The following is an 8,486-nucleotide window of genomic DNA, read 5'->3' on the forward strand; positions in this document are numbered from 1 at the left end:
GGGTTCAGTGTGAGCAAACTGTAAGCAAGATCTCCACCTTGTGGGCATAATCAGAATATCCTCTAATTAGAGAATTACATTTTATAGTGGTGATTAAGTTAAACTCGGAATACTAAATGTCACTGTGGGCCAAGTTATGTCCTGAGGACAACGGGGCAATTCAAAGTGCTTGGTGGCTCTGTGGTTTTGGCTCTTAGCAGAATCTGTGAATGTGTAGCTCCCAGTGACCCATCATGGTACACTGCGTGCAGAGTTCTCTTGCCCATTGTTTAATAGTGGCCAGGGCACAAAGCCTGGCACTGAATGAATATTCAGCAACAAGTCCATGATTCATTTGGAATGAGATGAAACTTTTCAGGTAGCATAGTCAAGTTTGTTTGTTTGTTTGTTTAAATTACCTTACTGCTACAGGATACAAAGAAACTTTTCTTCCAAGTTCTTAAGAGAAAAAAAAAATATTGGCAAGGGAATGAATGTGAGGGAAGCAAGTTTATTAGTCTAGGCTGGGCAGTGGTGGTGCATGCTTTTAATCCCAGAAAGTAGCGGGCAGAGGCAGGCGGATTTCTGAGTTTGAGGCCAGCCTGGTCTACAGAGTGAGTTCCAGGATAGCTACGGTTATACAGAGAAACCCTGTCTCGGAAAAACAAAAAGATTATTTGTCTTGGAAAGTTGAGTTTAAAACAGGCCACCCCAAACTCCAGACTTTTACAGTCATGCTAATGGTACTGATAAAAGGGGATTGTGAAGAGTCAGGCTAAGATCTCATATCTCAGGTGAGGAGTGGGTTTTATGTTTGAGCCCCCCGACTGGACTTAACCCCAGGTCTGAATGTACTCTTTATCAGGATGAGATGTATGAAGAAAAGCCTTAATAGTCAAAATGCAGAATTGCAGAAAAACAGAGGAATAAGCTAGAGAGATCAGGCACACACCCTGCAGAGTTACCACTCTGCATTTGATTTATAGTGACGTTTGATTATTTTAGACAGTGTTTATAGAACCTGCCTCTGCTTTCCCATTAGCTGACTGTCCTCCTAGCTCTGTAGATTTGAAGCCTGAAGACAGCAAGCACCCTTGCTTTCCCTGGGGCTCTGGGGCAGGGACACACCATCTCTTTTGACTGTTGGCAGTTGCTTAGGGATGAGGTGCCACTCGCCTATCCCCAAATAAGAACCTATTTCCTCTTTTAAGAGTTTCTTAATACTCCTTAAGCTTAGACATCCAATATATTCAAAATTGCCTGCAGTTCTGTGTGAACAATGATCAGGCTCATAGAACCACACTTTCTGGGCAACATAGAAAAGGTGGGGTGAGCGCTGGGAGCCAAGAATGAGGCTTGAAGTTGGAAGACTTTCTGAGTCTGGCTTTCCATTTTCTGACTTGTTCCTTGGGCTAGTTTTTATCCTCCACGCATTTAAATTTCTCAACTTGAGAAATGAGGATAATAAATCGCACCAAACTTACAGGTTGTTATGCAGCTCAGGTGAAATATTAACGGTAACCATAACAACAGCATCAGCAGGCTCTTACTAAGTCCTTACTTCTGGGTGGGGTATGGGACTCAGCCCAGTATGGGCTTTATTAATCCACGTAGCCCTCCAAGCAAATACTATCATTGTCCTCATTGTAGAGATGGCAAAACAGAAGCATAGCCAGAAAGTTACTGGCTTGGTGTCACATGGCTGCCTAGTGACAGAGCTGAGGCTCTGGCACCTTTTACATATTATAAATGGTGGAGGCGATGTCAAGTATAAAAATGGTTGCATTAAATCAAAGAGTCAACTCAAATTAAGTTTTCTTGGAAGCATGCTTTGGGGGTTCGTACTGAGTAAAGTGGTAAAGGGTCTCTCTCTCTCTCTCTCTCTGGAGTCCTGGCCATAGTCCTGACCTCCGTGCATAGCTCAAGCTCTTTGTTCTTCAGTCTCGTCTCCTTTTTTTGGTGGCCATGATGGCAGACATTCATCATGTGCTTGGCTCCAGTGAACCTCAAGGCAGCTTCGGGCATCCCACTCATTGCTGCCTCTCATTCTGATTTGTGCTGGATTTTCTGCTGAGTTACATACTCCTCTCGAAGACAGGGATGTCCAGGTGCACCTTTTTTTTTTAATGTTTCTACAAAAGTAAGAGAAAATGTGGGGGATGCACACAAGTCGATCCCTCTTTCCTGGATGTGGAAGCAAGACTAAGTTTGAGGCCAACCTGGGTTATATGGTGAGACCCTGTCTTAATACTAAAGCAAGACACTCCACAATGATCAAATAGAAGAGAGGGAGAAGAGGACCCTTGTCACTTAATCTGATTCCAAAGAGATTCTATGACTCCAATATTGGTCAACACTGCTGACCTTACTCAGCTGTCTAACTCTCGACTACAATTCCACTGCTTGTGTTGTTATGGGTTGGGTGGCTGTGCTCCCTCCAGGCTTATGTATTGAATTCTCAATCCTAATGCCATTGTATTAGCTGCAAGGCCCCCTGGAAAGTCATTGGGTCATAAAACTCATGATCTCCTCATGAATGGGATTTATGTCTTTGTTAAAAAAAGACCCCATATCTAGTGCTCTTTTGGTCATACAAAGACGCAGACAGAAAATTGCTGGGTATGAACTTGTAGGAGTGCCTTCAAAAGACACAAACTCTCATGCATCTTGCTCTCAGACTCTTCAGTCTTCAGAAGTGTGATGAATATGATTTGCTCTTTGAGCTAAATAGGCTGTGATATTCTGTTTTAACAGCTCAAATTAAGACAGTCTTCACCGGGCAGTGGTAGCACTGCACTTGGGAGGCAGAGGCAGGCAGATTTCTGAGTTCGAGGCCAGCCTGGTCTACAGAGTGAGTTCCAGGACAGCCAGGGTACACAGAGAAACCCTGTCTCAAAAAACCAAAAGACAGTCTTTATTCTCCATTTTCTCTCCCAGGTGGGCACAGTACTTTTGTGTCTGGGGGTTGCTCTTCCTGTCTTGGTCTTGCTATATGACCATGATGTGTGTCTTTCAAGAATCACTTAGCTGTGGCTGGAGAGATAGCTCAGTCTGTGAAAGTTACTTAACTTGTCTGGAAAAATGAAGTGGAGAAGGATAGAAGACAGCAACCTGTACTTTCTCCACTGACACGCACGCACGCACGCATGTACGCAGGCACGCACACACGAACACAGGCACAGATTGCTTAGCCAATCTCATTCTCACGTGTGTAGCTGTCATAGGCAGTCCTTATCCAGAGGATTATTTCCCAAGCTCTCCAGAGGATGCCTGAGGTCTTGCTATGTAGTATTGAATCCTCCACTTCCCTTTACTTCCATGTATGCATGGCTGGATTGTCACAGAGTTTACCCACTTTTGTGCCCTGGTACCTCCTCAGCATTTATTGATTTACTCATGAGCTTTGGGGTCCTCATTAAGAAAGAATATCATACTTTTGCGATGGTCAATAGAAGGGTTGTGTCAGGGGGGCAGCATGTACTGCATGGGTAGCCTGGGAGAAAGGATCACGAGATTATCCAGAGCACGAGATTTACTATAGCTCACCGCCATTATGTGCTGCCTAACTGTAGGCCTGGCATCAATGGGGCCAATGACCGACTGAATCCTGTGAAACTGTGTGCTAAAAGCATTCCTCCCTTCCCCAATCAAATGGTTCCCCCAGATACTTGGGTCACAGCCTTGGAAAAGTAACTATTTCAGACGGCATGATTTAGATGTGGATGGGAGGCCTGCAAGCGAGACAGGCATCCTGTAGGGGGAAGGTGACTCAAGTCCACACCTTCTAGCGGAGGAGACAGATGGAAGGAACCAGAGTTCCTGGTTTCCATTAGCCTCAGTTCATTGACACATGACCACTCTTCCCTGGGAATTCACTTTGAGTTGGAATTGTTTGCGAGTTGGAGTTCCTCTAGACCATGTGCTCTTACAGGAGAGCATGTAAACTAGAGAGGGAGACAGACATGGAAGCATTTCAATCACAGACGGACTGCTGGGGTGACTGTACTTTTGTTCTTTGGGAGCGCAGCCGGGCTGTCTTGTATGCAATAGCTGTCCCACCTAAGGAAAATCACCTTCCCTCTCTGGGCTTGTTAACTCATCCGTGAAGAGAAGATAACAATTCGGTGTTTCATTACTGTGTAGATGAGATGCGCCTTCCACATTTAGTAATTGCTCAATAAATTTTTATTGCCTGCTATCACAATCTTGGGACTTTATTTAGAAAGAACATTGGAGCACAGAACAGGGAACAATTGATCCTGCCAGGGAAGTCCAGGATGGCTTCCCCGAGGAGGCAGAAATTAAGATGGACCGGTCTTAGAGAGCATGTTAGGACTTATAAGTCCCAGTTTGAGAGGTCAGCAGGTGAGCATAGCAGCCAGGTACCCAAGAGTTCGTCACTACACCTTTCAGGTGTACTCCATTTCTTCATCCTTGAAAGCATTTGCACGAGTGAATTTGTTTAATCCTCCTGTGAAGCAAGTGTTAGGCCCCTCCCTAGATGGAGAGGCATGGATGAGAACTTTCCCACATTTTCACCAACACTCCTGGACTGCCCCAACCCACCTTGAAGAATTTACTTAACAAACATTTTCTGCTAGAAATGTGACCGTCCCCAGCTTTGTTGATTTTGGTCCTTTTGGCTTCCCAGAGCTTTACGCAGTGAACAATTAGTAATTCTGCACTTTTCTAGCATCCCCAGGCCCGTGTTCATCAGTCACATAGACGCTGAAGCTTAATTAAGCTTGTAAAGCTTTCCGATTTCCTCCAATGAAAGGTGGCCCATGAGTACCAGGTTTTATTTTGGTGGCTCCTGCCAAGTGTTATTATAAATAGGACTTAGTATGATGTGGCTGAGCTCTTAGGGTGATAATGTGTCAAGACCAATCGAGGCTGCGGAGAGCAGAGATATTATCATAATGGTTCCATCATCTGTGGTGGGTGTTAATGGAAATGGACGTGAATGGGGAAAAGAAGTACTGCAGGCAGCAGAGCCCGGACGGAGGCAACTGCAAGTGAAATATCGCAGCTCCTGGGATCTCCATCATAATCATTAACTCTATTAGCCTCGGAGCTATTCTTCTGCCATCTCTCCTAGATCGGGCTTGGCTCAAATAAAAAATGGATGCTTTAACTTCAAATGAAAATATATTCCTTTGCTGCTTTTTAAAAATCCATTTATGTTAAAATGATGGCCAGCAGGTAGTAATTTATAACTGGGGGCTCGCTGCGGTGCAGGAGACTAGCCCTGAGCTGCTGCAGTGGGAGAGTAAGGGACTCTGGACCCAAGAAGGGATGGTGCTCTGGACTGCAAAGCCGCTGGCAGGCAGATGGAAGGATGCTGCCCGCAGGGAGATGGAAGGATGCTTCTCTCAGAGAGAGGGAAGGGTACACAGGAACCTGAGGATCCTTGTCTGGAGGAGGGGATAGTGAACACAGAGGAGCTTCCTGTTTCCACAAAGAGATGGGCCCAGTTCCCTCAGTGATGCACCAGATTCCTCAGCTCCAGGCTTTGGCCTCCTGTGGTAATATCAGTGATCGTGGCAATGGTATGAATTGGTTGCCACCTGCAGTTACCATGTAACCAAAGTCCTATCTGAAGGAAGCCAAAGACTTTCTCCTAGCCTGTAGCATCCCCAGAACTTTGTCTCTCAAGCTTGTCTCCTTGGGTCTTCTTCCTGCTTCCAACACAGGTTTCTTCTTCTTTGTTTTATTTAAAATGATCTATTTATTTTTACTTTATGTATATTGGTATTTTGCCTACAAGTATGCCTGCCTGCATATATGAAGGAGTTGGACCCTCTGTCTCCCTCTCTCCACGTCTCTGTGTCTCTGTCTCCTCTCTGTCTCTCTGTCTCTCTGTCTCTTTGTGTGTCTGTGTCTGTGTCTCTGTCTCTGTCTCTGTCTCTGTCTGTCTCTGTCTGTCTGTCTGTCTGTCTCTCTCTCTCTCTCTCTCTCCCTCCCTCCTCCCCGCCCCCCCGTGTGTGTGTGTGTGCCACAAGGAGTGGGATCTCTTGTTCATTAAGTGGGTCTCGGGGATTGAACTCAGGCCATCAGGCTTGTTGGCAGGTGTCTTTACCTGCTGAGCCGCCTTACAGATTCAGTTGTGAAGTTCCATAAGCAGTCCTTTCCCCTAGTGTATCAGCAGTTCAATGAGTTTCTAGGAGTTCTGAGGGACTTATCACCTCACTCCAACCTCTTCATGTGGCCTCTTCTCCTCTCTCCTTTCTTCTTTATAGAGAAAAGGAGATATTTCCCTTTCCCATCCCGTAGAACCTACTCACATTGCCCACTCCTCCTTCTCAGCTTCTAATCCAGTTCGCTCCAGGTGTAGAATGGGGGAGCCCAAGAGAGATATTCTGGTGGACAAAATTTAGTATTTTCAGTGTGTTCACTCCCTACCAGAGGATGTTGAGAGCCTTCCTACTCATGTCATCTTTAAATCCTGCTCCTTAACCCCATATAATTGATGGGGAAATGGGGGAGCTAGGATTGACTTCCATGACTGCTACTATGGGACAAAGGAGAAACCTGTCTACAGTCTCCTGAAAGGCACAAGTTACATTATTCACAACACTGGTTGAGCATCTCTAATCCGAAAATCTCAAATTCAAAATGCTACGAAGCCTCAAACATTTTGAGTGCAGACATGACATCATAGATGAAAAATTCCACACCTGACCTCATGTGATGGAATACAGTCAAAACACAGGTGCAGTAAGAACATTGCATAAGCGGCCTTCAGGCTAAGCATAGGAACTGTATATGAACATTCAAAAGTGAATTTTGTGTTTAGGCTGGGGCTAGGGTGGGAATTCCCATGACATCTCATGATATATATATTCACATGTTCCAAAATCCACAGCGTTCAACATCTGAAACAAGTACATTTTGGATAAAGAGTGCAGTACGTGGCCTTGTATGTCTCAGGATTCCGGGGCTCAGAAACTCTCCATTGTCTTGTTCAAACTTGTCTGAAGTTGGTTCTTAGCACGCTGAATCTCTCCTCCCATGTTAAGGCCTGGAGCCCATGGGGAGATGAGTTAGGAGGGAAGTGGAGTCCTAGGAGTTCTAGCTTATGAATAGGTTCATAATGAATGTTTGACTAAGAAAGCAGGTAGGCCGATACCTGTGAGGATAGCCCCATCTCTGTCTTGGACCCACATTGATCTTGGCGAGGATGGAACTGGCTGTCAGTTCCCCTGCGGTTTTGACCTCTTCTCCTCTGGAGCCAACTCTGAGTTGTTACAGAAAAGGTGTCCCAGTGGGGCTGGGCCATGTTTGTAATGACACCGAGACTGGCTTTGGAGTATCTCAGCTGCCTTTCATCTCTCCAAAGGAAAAAAGGAAGAAAGAAACCATGGAGGCTATTTCCTGCTGAGATTAAAGACTGGCTAGGAGTCTAGAGACACCTGACCTAAGCAATAGCAGGAGCTGCCTGGGGAATTATTATGACGTTATAGTCATATGGTTCTCATATGATATGTTAATATATATTCACATTAAAGGGGTTCTAGCCAGCCCAAGCGTGGCAAACATGACTCTGACAGGCCTTACCCTTCTCCCTGACTCCCTCTCCTTTGTTAAAAGCCATTAGATTACATTCTTAAAGCTAGCCTCCAAGGTCTAGTCCCTTATTTGGCCATTTCCTTGTTCTGAGGCTGACTATCAAAGTAGTGAAGTCTATCAATCAAAATCCCAGCCCCCACTGGCTACCATAATTAACATGCCCAATTAAAATTAAACACTTCTTCCTACCACAGGATTTCCCCCTTTACCTTTATAAACTGTCATTTTCCTATGTGCTGTCTCCTCTATTCAGAGGCAGTCCTTTGTCCCCCGGGATAAATATCCTTTCCCCCCTCCCTTGTTTCTTTTCCCCTCTCCCTGCCCTCTACCTCTTGTCTTTGTCTCTTATTCCCTGCCCTTTGTCTCTCTGAGGAAAATAAATCTCCTTGTGCTGAGAAGTTGGTGGTGGAGCGCCTTGTTCCATAGGGTCCCTTTACATATAATTCACATTCAGCTTTGTCAATCTGGCTGAAGTTTCAACCTACCAAGGTAGGGTAACAAGGCAAGGTGAGTGTCTGCTTTTGAGGAAGAGAAAGACAGCCTTCAGAGAGATAGGAGGCAAGTCCTGGGTTCATGGCTAGTTTCCAGCAATCCTGAAACAGGAGTGCATTTGACCTGACTCCTACCTCAGTGGTTCATGTGATGACTCCCTGACCCTCTCCCAGCCCTCAGGGAATTTGCTCATTGCTGCTCACATCTGCACCCTATTTCCTTCTCAGAGTTTTCATGGTCCCAAATCCTTACTGTCATCCACAAGCCAACTACACGTGTATGGTTCATGTATGTACAATCTCCACAAACATGCCAGTAAATGATGACAGAAAAGGAAACCCAAGAATCTCTGAAGGGCTAGAACATTGCAAGCCTCACGCCTGTTTGATCTTCTCTCTCCCTCTCCCTCTCCCTCTCCCTCTCCCTCTCCCTCTCTCCCTCTCTCC

The sequence above is a fragment of the Mastomys coucha genome, unplaced genomic scaffold (assembly GCF_008632895.1).
Source record: "Mastomys coucha isolate ucsf_1 unplaced genomic scaffold, UCSF_Mcou_1 pScaffold15, whole genome shotgun sequence".
NCBI classification, from domain to species: Eukaryota; Metazoa; Chordata; class Mammalia; order Rodentia; family Muridae; genus Mastomys; species Mastomys coucha.